This window comes from Aplidium turbinatum, chromosome 11 (genome assembly GCF_918807975.1).
Source record: "Aplidium turbinatum chromosome 11, kaAplTurb1.1, whole genome shotgun sequence".
NCBI classification, from domain to species: Eukaryota; Metazoa; Chordata; class Ascidiacea; order Aplousobranchia; family Polyclinidae; genus Aplidium; species Aplidium turbinatum.
Genome location: NC_137482.1, coordinates 555,044 through 574,014, shown reverse-complemented (window position 1 = coordinate 574,014; position 18,971 = coordinate 555,044).

Sequence of the window (18,971 nt, the reverse complement as noted above, 5' to 3'; positions counted from 1 at the left end):
TGCGAAGCGAAGTGACATCACTCTTGCTTGGCGATGAATATTCTGATGAAACCGTTCGCCTCGCTACAAGTGCGCAAAACAAGTGGCCTCGTTTATTAGACATTGCTAAAGAAGTCAAAAGTGTTGTTAAAGGAGCTTGGCCTGGCGGTAGCGTTGTTCAACTAATTTTGTTGCTGCGGTATTCTAAGATAAATAGTAACAACATGTAACGCTGAATACTGGGTACGAAACGCGTTCATTTCTAGCATAAGAGTCAACCTACCTAAAATTTTATTAGTGCGGCCCGCCACAGCTCTCCTTAGTGCCAAAGTGGCCCGCATGCAAAAAAGGTTGGTGACCCCTGCTCTACAACCATCACAGACCTATCCACACGACATAAAAACACAAACACATTCAAGCAGTCAGGCAAACACTGCCGGAGCAGCAAAATCAAAGATTGAGCAAAACCCTACACATGTTGTGGGACATCACAAGCTCTGCTACTTTGCTGATATCTTCTTAGCACTCATCTAGGAGCACTGGCACTAAATTTGTCACGAGAATATTTCATATGAAAGTTTTCCATTGGTCATTGAGTTTTATAACTTTCTCTAAATTGAGTTTTATAACTTTCTTTAAATTGTGTAAACGTAGCCTAGTGACAAAAACGACTTTACGCAATTATTTCAGGTTCAATGAATAAAAGACATTCACTTACCAGGTTTTCATAAACATTGTCGCAAGTCATTCCTATAGTTTCATTTTGATCATTTCTAAAACTTCTTACGGCCGTAATAGGCCTATCTCACTTGAATTCGATTTTTTATATTTTCGATGCAAGAAGCGAAAATTCCTCTTAGCGCTGTTCACATAAGCATTGTGCTTTCGGCTCTCCACGTAATTGTGTATTGAGCACAACCGCCATGCTTGAACAGTCGAAGTGAATCGAGTGACGTCATAATCCCTTTAGCAAAGGATTAAGTCATGGCCTTTGTCTTCCTTCATAAAAAAAAAACAAGTTCTTCTGCTAAATTGCATCTCATCACGTTGATATAACTCATCGCCGCATTCTAAAGCTTTGTTGCCTATTTCACTTCAACGCGTCATATTGCCCAGTCAAAGTTTAAGTAGTGACTTCATAATGGAGTTTTCACAACAATTATTGTGCCTGCAGTGTTTTTCTATGCACCGCGAGAGGAGAAAAAACGATTTGCCGGATCGTTGAAAGTAAAAGTAGCGATCGTTTTGTGAAATCTCGCTTCAAGAAATTGAGGAGAGATTTCGACGCAACATGACTGCTCCTGAAGCTGGCCTATTGTGCAAGCTTTGCTACATTTAAACTAAAGACGCCCCTTTGTTGGCGACACGAGAATCTCACTCACGTGGCGAAAATCAGACAGTGAGCGAGACTGCTCTCAGAACAAAATCAATAAGTGATACTGCATCAATCGATTTTTTTTACATTGATTCAGCGTCTGCAGACAGGTCAGCAGCGCGGCGGCAGTGCAGCCGCAACTCAATGATTACATGATTGGTCACAGCGGTAAACCATAATCTCTTCGTGGGAAAATTGTAACATAAAATTCCCAAATCCGTTCGTCTGTATGTACTGACGGAAAAATAAACACACTTTCGAAACGTCTATTCAAAAGTGTATTCCAGTAAAACTAGCCCACGGCTATCGAAATGACTGGTGCAACGCCTTACACCTCTAAAAACTGTCACTACAATACAAATTACTTGGATAAAAGACGGAACTTTTGTCCAGCTAGCAAGCACTAAGCCAACAGTTAAATGAGCGGCCAACTTTCAAGCAATCATTTTACGAATGACCAGAATAGATATCAATATCTCAAATTCACGTAGAAAATAACTGTGACGCAATAGAAGGACATTGTCACGCAATTCAAAACAGGTGTTCGAGCTAGTGAACCAATGCATTCATGTTTAAACAGGCCCAAACAGGTTTAAACAGGTTTGACACAAGTCTTATTAACGATGGTGCAATTTTGGAACATTTTCTAGCAACTTCCATGACGTAATATTCAGTAGACTTGAACTGTTTTATATGACGTTTGATTTGTACAGAGATTGGCCGTAACATAGCGGCCCCTAGTTATGACAGTCTAACACGGCATAACTAAAAAAGAATTGAAGGACAATCGTGAGCCAATGAATAAAAACACATGATACACAAATTGTTTGAATCACTCACGTTTAAGTTAATACGCAAATACAAAGGGCATGCAAAGAATGAACAGCAATAAGAATAATACACGATGATACATGAAATTGGTACCACAAAAAATGACGCTATATACAATGGTTGCGATAATAACCGACTGTTCCGGGCTCAGACAAGGGTCGGCCACCGCAGACAAAACCAAGCTCAAACCCTAACACTTAGGTGTTCTTTACGGGGGCGAGGCACGAAATATCCCTCAACACGTAGTCCTCTTTCACTTTCACCGTACTCTCATCATAGTTGCAGACGGCAACTTTGGCTCTACGAACTACAGGCATCCCTTTCCTAATTTGTGGAACTACCTCATGCACCCTCCCAAGTTGATACTTCCCACGTTTACCAATGTCTTGGAGAGAACCCACCACTACAAGTTGACCAGGCTCCAAATTCTCGGCCATTTTCAGCCATTTTTTCCGGCCCTGAAGACCTGGCAAGTAAAAATCGATCCATTTGCTCCAAAACTGCTGAGAAAGTGACAAATTGAACCGATAATCCCTTCTTAGTTGGTCACGATCATGTGGTTGCCCAACAGCACAGTATGGGTCTAAGTATGGGGTCAAAAGTGAGGCAGGGGTAATGACAGTAAAATCCCTAGGGTCGTCACTCAAAGGAACCAAAGGGCGTTCGTTCACGATCCGAACGGCACTGCTGGTGTACGTAAGCAGTTCAATAAAATTGGGCTTACGTAGCGAAGAGTCCAAAATGTGAAAAAAGTATTTGGTCACATCAGCCATGAAACCAAATCTTTCAAGCCGAAATCTAGCCAAGACATCTGCCAGAGGGTTTAACAAGTCAGACAAGTCAGGACAAGAAGACATTACATCATTAACACAAGTTCCTCGAAATTCAGACTTGCCATCGTAAACAATGCGCTTTTTTAATTGTGACGTAACAAAGTATGGTGAATACCATTCAAATCCCTTGACATTTCCTGCTTCACCAGCACGCTCAATATAGCCATTAGATTTAAGATCTTTCATGGTGTCAGTAAGGAAATCACGAAGTTCAGGTTGTTTTAAAGCTTTCTTTCTTAAAGCAGCAGCTCTATCTGACGCCAACACAAAATTGTTAGGTAAATCAATATCTTCCTTCAACGGTACAGGTATCTCAAATCGACCATCTTTCAACTCAATATTCGGTTCGACAAGTTCTCTAGCCAAAATATCATTGCGAGACAATTCACAGGTTTCATTTTGCAAAGTCAAATCCTGAATGACTTTATTCTGGTCTGCTATTTCCATATCACGAGACTCAATTTTACGCTGAAAGCCAGAGATGACATCCGACTCTGAAGACGTCTGCACTCTGCACACTTTAGCAACGCTTTCAACTAAGGGTGACTTACCACCACAAGCCAACCAACCGAGAGGAGTGAGTAAAGCATGCGGTTCACTGCGATTTTCACCAACACGTTCTTCTTTTGCCCACATCAAATAAGCGTTGTCGTTTCCAATCAGTACATCTACAGTACTACAATCATTCAAATGAAACATATTCACGTCATTAAAATGACGGAAACTACTTAAATCCTGCTTATGTGGTAAAGTTTTAACATCGTCAGCCCAAGCTGGGTTAACCACCGAAGTTATATCACAAAACAGTTCATTCGTCTCTAACGACTGAATGTTGAGTTTAACAAGTTCAGCACAAGCAGGTTTCTGACCAGCCAGAGTATCCATTTTAAACGACGCTTTGTCATACGGTTTAATGCCAAGCTCGCAGACCAAATCACTCGAAACAAACGTCAACTGCGAACCAGGATCATGCTGACAATACACCAACTTCGATTTGCCAGTCATTGGATTCAAAACACGAGCAGCAGTAATGCGGTTAAAGGCTGCTTTAACATTTCCAATCTTAACATTACGCACAGGAACTCTGGCACCAGCATCATCTTTACCGACCGAATCCAAAGAATCACGTGACGTCACATAAAAATCATGCAGAAGAAAATAGTGTTTCCTATCGTTGTTAGGACCACACTTACGACAGTTGTTTGCATGAACGCAATCCCTAACCATATGCTGGCGCAAACAATTCAAGCATTTGCCAGCTTTCACAATGACATCTCTCCGATCTTTAGGTGTCAAGCGCAAAAATTCTTTACAATTAGACAAAAAATGATATTCAACTTGACCACGTGACGAACAATAAAAACATGCCGGTATGTCACTACGTCTGGCCACACCACCGCGCGGTGCGCCAACAGCAGTCGAGTACTGCGAACTCCCTGAAATCACATTATCATGGGGTTTTACGGACGTCTGCCTAACCGGACATGAAGGCAATTTTCCTTTGCCAAACTTTTTAAAATGCTGCGACTCACCAGAATCGCCCATTAGCATAATGCTAAAATCAGTCGACTTGCGCGTTTCCTCCCGAACTACAAATTCAAACAAACTCTGAAAAGTAGGCTCATCAGTACCGCCATACTGATCACCTAAAAAGTCAAGATAACGCTGCTTAGCGTTAAACGGGAGTCGCTTAGCCAAATCCAAAACAAAACGTCCTTCTAATTTGTCACGCTGACCATAAGCTTGCGCGTAAAGCAGACACTGTGACAATTCATCTTTAAACTCTTTCAAATCACTGGAAGAGATTGAATTCAATTTGCTACCATAGCGATACTTTCTAATTTCCGGTTCTGCGAAAAGACCTCCACGAACCCCAAAACGCTGGGACAAGTGAGCTAACGACATTTCTATCCTGTCTTCCTCTGACAACCCAGGAGTGTCGGAAACCAAATTAGCAATCGTTTGCGCAGCTGTTCTAACACAAGCTGCTTGTAACAAAGTTAAACGAGTTCCCTTAAAGGGCGAAGCTGCCATCAAGGCCGTAACACGATTTTTAAAGAAAATAAATGGCATATTATTACCATCGTAACCAATCAAGGCCGCCTTATCGAAAAACGTCCTACTATTTTGGTATTCAAAAAAGCAATCCTGTTGTTGAGAACTCGATTTAGCGGGAGAAGACAAACTATATCCCTTAAGGGGCTGAGAGGGCTCAGTCATATGCACAGCCCGATCACGATCCTCACAAACGTTAAAATCAGGAGGCGCGTTACGCCTCTCACAATCACCCAAATTACGTGTAGCTGGGCGATCAAAAACTAGCGGCGCAGAAAACTGTGAAGGGGGCAAAGCATTACTGCTAATGGCGGCCCCGTGACCTGCACGCTCTGGGGGAGGAGTTCGGCTATAATTCGCAGGCCTTGGCTCTACGGCCTTCGGAAGATCCTTAGCCGCGGCCCCGAGACCTCCTGAAACAGCTTGAAAAGATGTGGATTGTACTGGTCCACTTACAGATTGAACAGGCGTTTGGAAAAGGTTATGTAAATTAAACTGCGATTGATGTTCATTTCTGGAATGGCTAGAAGAGCCCTTCTTAGAACTACGCCGGGAGCCCAACTCTGATCGATATTCAGCTAAAACTACCTCTTTACGTTGTTCAGCCCTCAACTGTGCGTCTTTGAGTGCGAACTCAGCAGCTCCCGCCGCGGGCTCAGCAGCTCTCGCTTCGGCCTCAGCTCTCGCGGCAGCCTCAGCTCGAATGGCTTCAGCTCTCGCGGCGGCCTCAGCAGCTCTCGCTTCGGCCTCAGCTCTCACGGCAGCCTCAGCTCTTATGGCCTCAGCTCTCGCCATGGCCTCAGCAGCTCTTGCTTCGGCCTCAGCTTGTATCTGGAGCTCCTCTCGTCTTAACTGCAGGTTAATTTGTGCAACTATCCGTGACGAGCTCTCAGACATCCTAGTGCTTACATTTGAGGCGCTATCCTCAGGATGTATGTCAGCATCCAACCTATCCGAGAACTCACTTACTTTTTGTTCGAAGTTATTTTTCAACGAGTTAAATTCGAGATCTACCCTATCACGAAGTTCTGCCAAGATTGCAGAGTTAAAAATTTTAGTCAAAAGAGCATGGAAATGCCGTAAATCCTCTTCCAAAGTAGAAAACTTAGATTTAAAAATTAACAGTTCCTGCTTATCACTCAAAGAACCTAGGGCTACAGAAAGTTCCCCAATTTGAGTCAAAATATCCCGTCTAAGATGCCGGGCCTCTCGAACTGACTTAGCCTCATCGTTAATGGGTCCCTCCCCAGAATGGCCTGCCCGACCGCAAAGAACATCATCAGGCTTAAACTCAGTCGAGTCGACGGCGGCCGAGTCCCTGTCGCCACCGAGTGTAGACATATTAAATGTTGGGGCTAAATTTAACAATTAAAAAATTAAGTTACACAAACACACAAAATTAAGTTATAAAAAACTTAACTGTAAAGACCGTAAAAATACAAAAAAGAATTTAAATGCACGATACCGTAGCTGTACGAGTATATGAAGTCCAAAAGTCCACAAAACTTGCTTGGATTCTTCCACTTGAATCTTCAAGCACAGATGGATTGTCTTTAATCTTCTTTCTTGCCAATGATTGTCAAGTTATTTTTCTTCAGTACCAAACTGAGAAGAAATGTCTTTACTTTTTTTTGCTTCTGTAAGAGTGTAGACTACCAACCAACAAATCTTCTTTTATTATTTCTTGTACTTCTAAGTAGTTCTTCTGCACTAGCTGACAACAAACACGTCTTTTATTTTTTATGGTCACAACGGTAAACCATAATGTCTTCGTGGGAAAATTGTAACGTAAGATTCCCAAATCCGTTCGTCTGCATGCAGTGAACGAACAAGAAACACACCTTTGAAACGTCTATTCAAATTGTATTTCTGTAAAAAATTAGCCCGCGGCTACCGAAAACGAGGGGGTGCAACGCGTACACCTCTAAAAACTGTCACTACAATACAGATTAATTGGATAAAAGACGGAACTTTTGTCCAGCTAGCAAGCACTAAGCCAACAGTTAAATGAGCGGCCAACTTTCAAGCAATCATTTTACGAATGACCAGAATAGATATCAATATCTCAAATTCACGTAGAAAATAACTGTGACGCAATAGAAAGACATTGTCACGCAATTCAAAACAGGTGTTCGAGCTAGTGAACCAATGCATTCATGTTTAAACAGGCCCAAACAGGTTTAAACAGGTTTGACACAAGTCTTATTAACGATGGTGCAATTTTGGAACATTTTCTAGCAACTTCCATGACGTAATATTCAGTAGACTTGAACTGTTTTTATATGACGTTTGAAATAGGTGAAAATTGTCGGGAACAATAGCCAACAATAAAATGACTCTTTAACTAAATGACTCATGTGTTTTAGTGGAAAAACACAGTTTCTTTAGCATACCGTATTCTCGTATCAACAACGCCATGATAAAAATCGTTTGTTCATATTCAATTGCTTCAGATAATTTAGTGCAATAAATGTCTTGTGATTCAGAGGACACTTCCAGAAAGTTTAGGCTTTGGCGCCTCCAATACCCAACTAGCATAAACCGTTCTTTTTACATTGATTCAACGTCTGCAGACGTTGGTAAGGTAACTAACAAGCGATAAACTTAAAAACGTGGTTGCTAATTCAAGTTACCAGGTCTTCATTTTTTTTCTTGTGTTCAACAAAAGCTTTTTTAATTTTCAAGTTTAATTATACTAAAATATGTTGTAATATTTTTGAAAACATTTTTTCAGGACTAACCTCAAAATTTGCGTGCAGTTCAAGCAAATTTAAAACAACTTGTAAGCTTAATCGAATTCACTTGTTGATGTTTGGTAGCGCTCGACACAGCAGCATGATTGTGGTGATCATTGTTACGGCCAATCTCTGTACAAATCAAACGTCATATAAAACAGTTCAAGTCTACTGAATATTACGTCATGGAAGTTGCTAGAAAATGTTCCAAAATTGCACCATCGTTAATAAGACTTGTGTCAAACCTGTTTAAACCTGTTTGGGCCTGTTTAAACATGAATGCATTGGTTCACTAGCTCGAACACCTGTTTTGAATTGCGTGACAATGTCTTTCTATTGCGTCACAGTTATTTTCTACGTGAATTTGAGATATTGATATCTATTCTGGTCATTCGTAAAATGATTGCTTGAAAGTTGGCCGCTCATTTAACTGTTGGCTTAGTGCTTGCTAGCTGGACAAAAGTTCCGTCTTTTATCCAAGTAATTTGTATTGTAGTGACAGTTTTTAGAGGTGTAAGGCGTTGCACCAGTCATTTCGATAGCCGTGGGCTAGTTTTACTGGAATACACTTTTGAATAGACGTTTCGAAAGTGTGTTTATTTTTCCGTCAGTACATACAGACGAACGGATTTGGGAATTTTATGTTACAATTTTCCCACGAAGAGATTATGGTTTACCGCTGTGACCATAAAAAATAAAAGACGGAATTTGTTAGTTGGTAGGCTAAGAAGCACTTAGAAGCAAAAAATAAAAGACAAAGTTTGTTAGTTGGTAGGCCAAGAAGCACTTAGAAGCAAAAAATAAAAGACGATTCTCTGGCTAGTGTTTGTACGGAAGCACTTAGAAGCATAAAAAATAAAAGACGGAACTTTTGTCCAGCTAGCAAGCACTAAGCCAACAGTTAAATGAGCGGCCAACTTTCAAGCAATCATTTTACGAATGACCAGAATAGATATCAATATCTCAAATTCACGTAGAAAATAACTGTGACGCAATAGAAAGACATTGTCACGCAATTCAAAACAGGTGTTCGAGCTAGTGAACCAATGCATTCATGTTTAAACAGGCCCAAACAGGTTTGACACAAGTCTTATTAACGATGGTGCAATTTTGGAACATTTTCTAGCAACTTCCATGACGTAATATTCAGTAGACTTGAACTGTTTTTATATGACGTTTGAAATAGGTGAAAATTGTCGGGAACAGCTATTAATATTTTCAAAGAATAAATCAAGTGAAGCTGAAATGAAGTAGCCAACGTTGCAATTGTTTATTTTGTAGAAACGCGTAGGGCGAATGGAAACTTTAAACTGGTTCGGTATCAAGCACGTTATCGCGCTCGCGTTTTGTTGCTCCTACCTTTTTCTAGACCTCTGCTCCGTTTGGCACAAACAAACTTGGCAAACTGTTGGCTACACTTCTGACCAACGCTGGTCTTAAATATTCATAGTATACTTGTACGGTATCAGAAAATAATAACAGCATTGATAGCCTATTATAAAAATGTAAAATTGTAGCAAAATCATGGTATACATTTGCATAATTTTAAAGAAAACACCGAAATTGTTATGAATTGGCACAACGCTGGCAATGCTTCTGACCGATGTTAGCCAATCACACAACTGTGCTTTGAAGCAATACCACATGAAAAGAGGTTTGTGTTAGTAATTTTAAAGATTAAAACAAATAAGCCTGAAATAAAATCTTTGAGACCTTTTTGAACGCATGATAAGAAATAAGTTATTGAAACTGATGGCGTATTGTTGGCAATATGTTGGACATAATTGCCAATCTTGTCCCCTCACATCCAGCATACAGTATAGCCGACATTGCAATTGTTTATTTTGTGGAAACGTGTAGGGCAAATGGAAACTTAAACTGTTTCAGTATCAAGCACGGAATCACGTTCGCGTTTCTGTTGCTCCTACCTTTTTCTAGACCTCTGCTCCGTTTGGCATAAACAAATTGAAATGAAACTACCTTGTTGGCAAACCGTTGGCTACACTTCTGACCAACGCTGGTCTTAAATATTCATAGTATACTTGTACGGTATTATAAAAACAATAACAGCATTGATAGCCTATTATAAAAATGTAAAATTGTAGCAAAATCATGGTATACATTTGCATAATTTTAAAGAAAACACCGAAATTGTTATGAATTGGCACAATGCGGTCAATGCTTCTGATCGATGTTAGCCAACCACACAACTGTGTTTTGAAGCAATACCACATGAAATGAAGTTTGTGTTAGTAATTTTAAAGATTAAAACAAATAAAGCTGAAATAAAATCTTTGAGACCTTTTTGAACGCATAATAAGAAATAAGTTATGGGTATATTTAAGTTTAAATACAATGAAAGTAATATTTTGAACATAAATCGCTTTTTGTGGCATCAAATCAATCCAAACTTGTGAAATTATGTGTCAAAGTATGATGTTTTAGTTAACAACATTTTTTTGTGCTTGTGATGAACTTCAACAGTTGGATTCTCGTCTTGCTTATGGGTTTTAGATGAGATGAAATACTGAAAAACATTTCTTCATCTTGGTTGGCATTCTTCAATCACTGGGTTAAAGGTCCCATATGGCATCAAGCATCCGTTTTAACGTAGCAGTTCTTACATAACCATAAGCTTTAATAATTTCTAATAAGTTGCAGCACCTATTTGCCTGAAATAACAACCATTTAAGATAATCAAAAAAAGCACTGAGGAAGCATTAAAAAACATTAACCTGGGGCGATGGAAACTACTTTTGGCTGTTCAAAACAGGAAGCCGTAAAAAAGTCACATTTGTATCATTGCTTTGTTGTAACCTTTTGTAAATCATAGATGGAGAATAATTTCGACTGAAAAGCATTGAACTTAATTTCATTAGAAAGGAAAAAATTAGGGTGGTGGTTTAAACGTCTCGCTGGTTTATCGGTCCCACACCTTCCCTACTAGGCAACTGTCGTGACTGACTTGAGTGCCAAGTAAAGAACCCATCTACGAAACCCATTCGCTATCAGGTACATCAAGCATCTTATTTTTTAATCTTTTTGTTTTATTTTCCATAAATGTTTGTTCATTTATAAATTTTACATGTAAAACGTGAAGTTTCAAACTTATTACAATCTAATGTTATCATCAGGAACACCATATGAACACCCCATGAACACACCATGAGCACCCCATGGACACCCCATGAACACCCCATGAACACTCCATGAACACTCCATCATAAACACTCCATGAACACCTCATTAACACCCCATGAGCACCCCATGGACACCCCATGAACACTCCATGAACACCCCATGAACACTCCATGAACACTCCATGAACACTCCATCATAAACACTCCATGAACACCCCATTAACACCCCATGAACACTCCATGAACACCCCATGGACACCCCATGAACACTCCATGAACACACCATGAACATCTCATGAACAGTCTCACAAACACCCCGTTGAAAATCGCGTTACAGATTTACACTCCAGTAGAGTCTGGATGATCCTGTCAATAAAAAAAAAGAGATTTATATTCAAATTTTGCACTGAACAAGCAAATAATAATGATAAAAATTAAAAGTTTAAATTATGAAAATTTCACAACGCCTGAGGATGCATGAAGTCGACTCACTGTTTCATCTCCAGTTGATAGTTTGATGTGTTTCCTGCTACATCAGTTATAAAAGAAAGAGTCGTATATTTTTGCACGACTCCACAGCCCTGGTTATTTTGACAACGTCACTTCCTCTTGTTAGGTTTGCGCTTCCTGCGTGTGGGAAATAACGTAAAAGATTCAAGCTTGGTTGCTTGGTGATGCATTCCATTCCTCCGACAACGAGAAGCATTGTTGGGGCAACAAACTCGCGAAAAGCGACACAAAACAAGATAAATTTGCCAAAATGTTCTATGCAAGTTGTGCTTCGTCACAATATGCAATCAATCTTGCATCCTTAGAGATCTTCTTCTTCTCTCGTTTGACTTGTAGTAGCTTAGATTGGCAATGCCTCCTCGTGCAGCCAAGATACGGTAGTTGGGTCCAGTTGTCGAATACCAATGATTCCACTTGGGGGCCGTAAGATGGGGCATTCGTGGAGTATGTGTTGCATTGTTTGTTCTACCGCTCCGCAGACACATATCGGCGAATTATGCAAACCCCACCTAAACAGATTAGCTCCAGTACAGCCAACGTCACATCTGATCCTGTTCAATGTGACCCATGCCTTTCTTGGGAGGTCTGCTCCTGGAGATGATGATTCCTATCTGATTATCTTCCTCATAAGAAGCTGATTGTGCTTCAATTGAAGATGCAAATACTTTTAAACATCGACGCATCCGAGTTTTGTATTTCATTACAACTTGAGAATAAAAGTAAGCGCGGACTTGATACCTAATTTCGAGGGGGAAGCGATAAGCATTATGACGTGATACTATGGAAAGTCATTTCAGATGTTTGTCTTGTTCTTGATATACATGTAGTGCAAATATTAATTGTCCAACAATAATAATTGTCAGCCCCAATAGCTCAATTGGTTAGCGCTTGACTTCATAAACGAAGAAGCTTCAAGATCAAGAGGAACTTGTTCGACTCTTGGAGCATGCGCTTGAGCAACGCACGTTAAGAACTGCTCTCCATTCAGCGGCATCTAATGGATGGAATAATTCCCCGGTAACAAGACTTCAACAATCGGAAACTTCACTCTGTCAATCTCGGTGAACGGGCCTGCTTTAAGAGCCTCTACATGTATGCGAAACTACCAGGTCAGTCCGAGGATAAAGATTCAAAACCAACCAAAGTAAAACTTAGCCAGTGGCCGTGTGGCGTTGGTTTATCCAAGGTCACAACGAATCTGCAGCTGGAAAAGTTAGGAAGAAAACGTTTCCATATTATCGACTGATTTTCGAAGAATGCTTCATGAATTTCTTAATTTAGAATTCATCCTTTGATGGCAAACTCTCCGCCAGCTGCTGCTCTCATCTTTAACCAAACACAACGATGTTCAGACATTGCATTTTATGTCGAGCACCTGAAGTGGCCAATCCTAATCAGTTTCATCACCACAAGATGGCAGGCTTGACGCTTTATTCTGACTTGCCTTGGCTTGAACCTGATGGTTGACGATGTAAATTGTGAGCGAGAAGATGAAGAAGTTTCGTGTCTTTTCCAGCCGTGCGGTGTTTGGCCTCCACATGATTGATTACATCATACAACAACCAATCAATGGCTAGATGGCTTGCCGTGTGTTATGGCGAGAGGATAAAATGAAAACAGCAAAGGTGACTTGACCTTTAACATTTGAACACATTGTTTAATGACAATAGGTGAAGTAGATGAAGTTATGTGACGTCAAAAACTACTTAATTACAGCACAAAGCTTCTAATTGTTATTCAGCGGAGTATAACCGCAACATAATTGTTTAACACGCGCATTAACAACAGTCTGTGCGGGTGAAGATTTAATTAAACGAACCAGATCATCCATTTTAAAGTAATTTCAATGCGCCGTGTACCGAGCATCTGTTGTTGCTGCCAATTTAAAAGCTTTTAGGGCAGAGAGTTGTTTTTATTCTCAACCATGAGCTCTGATGGATCCATGTCAGTCATTAGTGACCAGTTCGGTCCTTCTGCCACTCCCATCATCGTCAGCAAACATTAAAACAACCTAGTTCACATTGTAATCTTGTATTGTTTTTTCCACATGTGCTGTTGATGCAAATAAAAGAACTTCTCTCTAGCGGTGGACTTTTGAAGCGGTAATGTTGTCACCAGTAGATGGCGCAACAACACGGCTATCTGAATGGCATCGAGTTGTCACTCGGTGGGTCACGAGTTCATATCCCAACCAAAGCATCACTTTCAAACAAACACACTCGATCTCCCATACAAAAGTGAAATAGAAACATTTGAACTACTATAGCAAGGAAAGAGAAAGACTGGCTTACCAAGGAGTCCGCCTCGTTAACTCAGTGGTTACGCGCCGGCTCAAGATCACGCAGGAAGTTACATGGACGCGCTGCATGATTCAAAACAGTGGCTAGGAACATGATGACTTCCATATTTGGTCATCTTTCATAAGAACTGCACTGGTCATTGCAAAAGCTGGACCAACCTAAGTGATCTATTTGGACAAGCTTGATTAGTGAAGTCACATCTTGGACAGAAAGCAAAGAAACCGACAGAACTAAATTACTAACCCTAACTACATAGAATCCTTTCAACGAAGAAAACTTGCTTGATCTTGAATCTTTGAAATTGTATCAAGTGCAAATCTATCGTGGGTAAACATTGAAAGTACGTACGAATAAATCAAAATAACAATCTTGTCAATTTATTTTCCATCACTGAAAGGAACAGTCTTAGAACATAGTAATTGGTCCCTAAAGGAATAAAGCATGTGACTGTAACTACAACGTGATCGATGCTGTTGTCACAACCTGAGTTTGAATCATGGATTGAAACGTCATGATGATGAGACTGCCACTCGGGAGGGGGCGGGTTCGAACCCGATTCAAATCGGACATTTGTTTGAAGGTAAAGGTTTGTTGGATGTAACAAGATGCATAGTCGCCGAACAAATTTCCGCCCTCGAAAGCATCGACAGCCTCGATTGGCAGCGTAGGCATACGTCACAACAACAGCTTTGTTTTATGGCTTCAGATCATAGAACGCTGGTTCGGCACCCGGTAGAGGTGAAACTGGAACAAACATTTCCTCTTTTCTCAACATATAAAAAACACGTCGCTCATTAGTTTAAGCCGAATGTCGCTTTATCGATCCTTAGCGGAATAGAAGCATCCATCATCTCATAGCAATCAAACACGAAAATGTAAAACTAAACTAAAGCGGAAGTTTCCAGAAGGAATCCTGATTAGTTGGAAAGCAAAGGTTTCCATGCAGATGTTGCCATGTAGCAGATGCCTCGCTCGTTTGTGCGATAACAATTAGCGACTTTTGCTTGTTTGTCTTGTCGGTTGATGTAATTATGACGAACATTGTATGATGTCGTAGAGACGTAGAGTGTCTATCTTGCTATGACGTTGACTTGAATCATCTGGACGGTCTCGCGCTGCCATTGTGACGTAACCTGCACGAAGTTCTCACTGGGCTCGGATGGTATTTCAATGTCAATATTACGTCCGATGCGATCTGGCTGCAACATACCAGGTGAAGAAGGCGCTTCAGCAATGGTCGCGCGACACAAAGCGAAGATGGAGCTTCGTCCATTCAGCGGGTGGCTGCTGGGCGAGGTGTTGTTATCGAGCGAGAGCCAGAAGCAAGACAAGAGTCTCCTCTATTGCAGATAACGAAACAGAATTCGTGTCGATAGAACTAGCAATAAATCGCGTGTATTGTTGTCGCCGAGTGAGCGATGAGGTGAAAACAACAAAACTTAAATTGAAAACCATAAGCAGATAGCCATTATGACATCATAGGTATTGCAGGAATTCGCTTTTTATGCTTAGCTTTAAGCAACGGATTTGTTTCGTAAATAAAAAACTTTGTCGAAATTCTCCCAAAGATTTTGTGTTTGTTAAAGAAGTTAATGGAAAGAGTGGAGATCCATGTTTTGACGCGAGTCTTAATTTACTTTAGATCAGTGATAACTTTCATTTATTAACTTCCTTCGTTTATCAAGACGCTGGCTATGAAAACTCCAACGTCTGCAGACGTTGAATCAATGTAAAAAGGGACTGATTTGCTGGCTGGGAGACCATTACAGCAAAATATTCTGAATGCTTCAAAAACGTTTTCCAGTTTCTAAACTCAACAAAGTTGATTTTTCTGCGTATGAAGCAATTACTGAACAATGCATGTCTGATGACGTAATAATGATGGCTAGAATCTACTTCCTTACCTGACAAATTACAACTTAAAAGTTATTATGGTCGATTAGTATCTCTGTAGAACGTAGATCTTAATCGCAGACCAACGTATGAAATGTTTTGCTGGGTCAAGAAAAACTTTTCTCCTCATCAGTTTTGAAAGCAGCGTTTTGAATGCCAAATTATTCACTTACAATAAAATATCGAGGCGCCATCGTAATAACAATAAACGTATTTTCTAGAATATTTTATTTCCTTTTCTTAAATATGATTTATAATTTTTCAAAAGTTGTCAGTGATGTTTCTGAAGTATTTCCGACCTCGGAGCATTTGACGACTAGTCTCCCGGGAATGAAAGCTTCAAATCCCCGCCGATTCCGTTGTGAAGAATCGAAGCTCTACAAACGCGTCGCGATCCCGACACATGTCAGCATGACGCCACCGCGAGTGCTTCTGGTGACGCAATCTTTGCATCCAGATCCAAACAACGCGAGCGTGGCTCCGTTGTCTTCCGAACCGTTCATTGATAGCTTCTCTATTGTTCCAAATGCTACCATGGAAACAGAAGACGACACAGCGTTATGGAAACCCTTAAACCCCAAGGAAGGTCTACATTACGTCACAAGTGGGTAGACTCATTCCTTTGGTTTAGCACAGGGGAATCCCCTGATTATTGTCAAAAAATTACATGTTTTGAGTTTCATCTTTTTGTTCATTTTCCGCGACTGAAGTGAAAACAAAATTGTGGTCATAGAAGAAGCGACTAGACAGAGATTCGAACCGGGGTCGCCATAAACAGCGTCATTCAGATGGAGGTCAATTGTAAAACTTAAACGTTTCTGCTCAGTTGAACTCCTTGCATCGACAACAAAGCGTAGCACCTCCCGGAATCGAACCAAAGTCTCTCAGGTCGATGACGCCACAGCTATTGAAAGCTTGTGGTTCACCCCACTAGAGAGCAGGATAATAAAGCATTGAAATGATTTCTTGAGGACTCTCCATTGCGGTGATTCTCAACTTTACCGGACCTCTCTTGGAAAGAAACAAGCTTGCCTGATGACGTTGAAGCATTATTTGAAGCTTTTAAATTGTTTTTACAAGTTTCAGCCACTTTTCCATAATCACTCCCTCAAAATCAAACTTGATAAAAAAACTTCTAACAATGCGAAACAGTACCTACCCACACACACACACAGAGATGGGCAAGATCACCAGTATTGGTGATCTTGAAGATCAAGATCAAGATCACCAAGAATAGGTGATCTTGAAGATCAAGATCAAGATCACCAAACTATGTGATCTTGAAGATCAAGATCAAGATCGTGATCTTGAAGATCAAGATCACTTTCAAGATCACTTTTTGTGTACTTGAAAAAAATGAAGTTTTTGATCAATGATGTTGCAAAAAATAATAACTATAAGCAATCTGGGTAAAGGTATATAGTTGGTATTGCTAACTTTTACTTTTAACTACTCGATCGCTGGCCTAAGAACTGTAATAAGTTAGTGACTGTTGCTATTATAGGCCTATCATTTGTTGACGTAGTTTGCTTAGAATCGCAACGTCACCCCCAAGGCCTAGGTTAATTACAGTAGTTCTGAAAAGTCGCAAAATTTGCAATTAGTTTTATACTTTTTATTTATAATAAATAAATAAAAATAAACTTTGAACCGCATCATTTTTTACCAAATTTTTGTCTGGTTCATGTGGGAGTTTTTATTCGTGTTACTAAGTAGTTTTAACTTTCACTGAATTATGTAAATGTTTATTGCACCATTTACCCACCTGGCAACTTTGATACTGTTGTCTGCTATTATAAAAGTTCAGAGGTTTGCGGTCCGACAAACCGCTCCATACTCAGACCCTAAACAAGTCTTGGTCTGGTTGATTTGCTGCAATAAACCACTTTACATGACCAAAGTCGGCTAGAATCCAGATATTTTAACACCGCCATTCTAGACTTTTGAAACATCTAAAATTGGGTCAATAAAAGCAAACATTTCTTTAAAATTCACATTAAATCATTTTTTATTATACGTCAACATAAAGTACACGGAAGTTAACTTCTTTATTATGACCAACACAGAAAACTTTTTCAATTTTGAAATGACAACACTGACCAGATTAGATGGATACTTTAAAACGTCTTTTGTTGGGCACATATCATATTAACAGTGGCTTAATGTTAGTAACTGCCACTACCTACGTTGTACAGTACGAGTTCTAAAAAAAATGCCTCTATGTAGGAAGTAAAATTCAATTTTAAAGTGATCTTGATCTTATTGTTCTTCAAGATCAAGATCACACAAAAAAAAGTGATCTTAGATCAAGATCAAGATCACCAAAAAAAAAGTGATCTTGAAGATCAAGATCAAGATCACGCCCATCTCTGCACACACACATAAAACATTACGAATAAGTGCCTGATTGCAGGAGCTCTTGTTGGTTTTTGAATTGCAGTTGGAACACTCCCAAGCACAAAATTAGTGTCATTAGCTCACTCCCTCAAATTGAAGAAACATTTCTTTTCGTGGAAGTAACATCAAGATTTATATCGTAAAAAGACAGTTTCAGCTTTCAAGCGCACAGACTACTGTTCCCAACAGTAACCTACGTAGCTTACGTCTTGCGCTCGATTTCAACAACTACTTGGGTTTCGAAAACGTTCTCTCGCAGTTTTCAATAAAATAATCAGCTGCGAGGTAAAGTTTTACACCAAGACCACAGTGGATAGCCACCAAGTGGTCGCCTGACTGTGATGTTTGACGTTCGAAAAGGAGCAGGTTCGCCTCTTGTTAAAGACACGTGGCTGTGTAGACACTCGACACGCTTGGGGGTGAACACTACAATACACCATCGCGCCTTCTATTTCAATTGGAATAAAGCTTCAACCAACAAGCCTGAAGAAGATAAAATATAACAATTAATTTTTTAGCACTGATATGATTAATAAAAATATATCTAGGTAATGAATTGTTTCGAGCAATAATATTAGAGCTAAAAAAATTTATTATTATATTTTATCATCCCCAGACCTGTTGTTTCAATATTGGATGGTGTATAAAAAATTAATAACTTAAGATAAAACATTTAAACCATTTCAATAGGTTTTATTAAAAAAATTATCCAGGTAATGAAATGTTCTGAGCAAAATTAGAAATGGCTGAAAATGTTTTGTGTATCTTAAGTAATTAATTCTTGTACGTCATCCGATATTGGAACATCAGGCACATATGGCGTCAATAAACATATTTATATTTAAGATGCCAACGCCAATAACAATGATGTACAAGTAACTATTGCTGAAAAATTGTGCACAGCAGTTTGCCTCAGCTGTCAC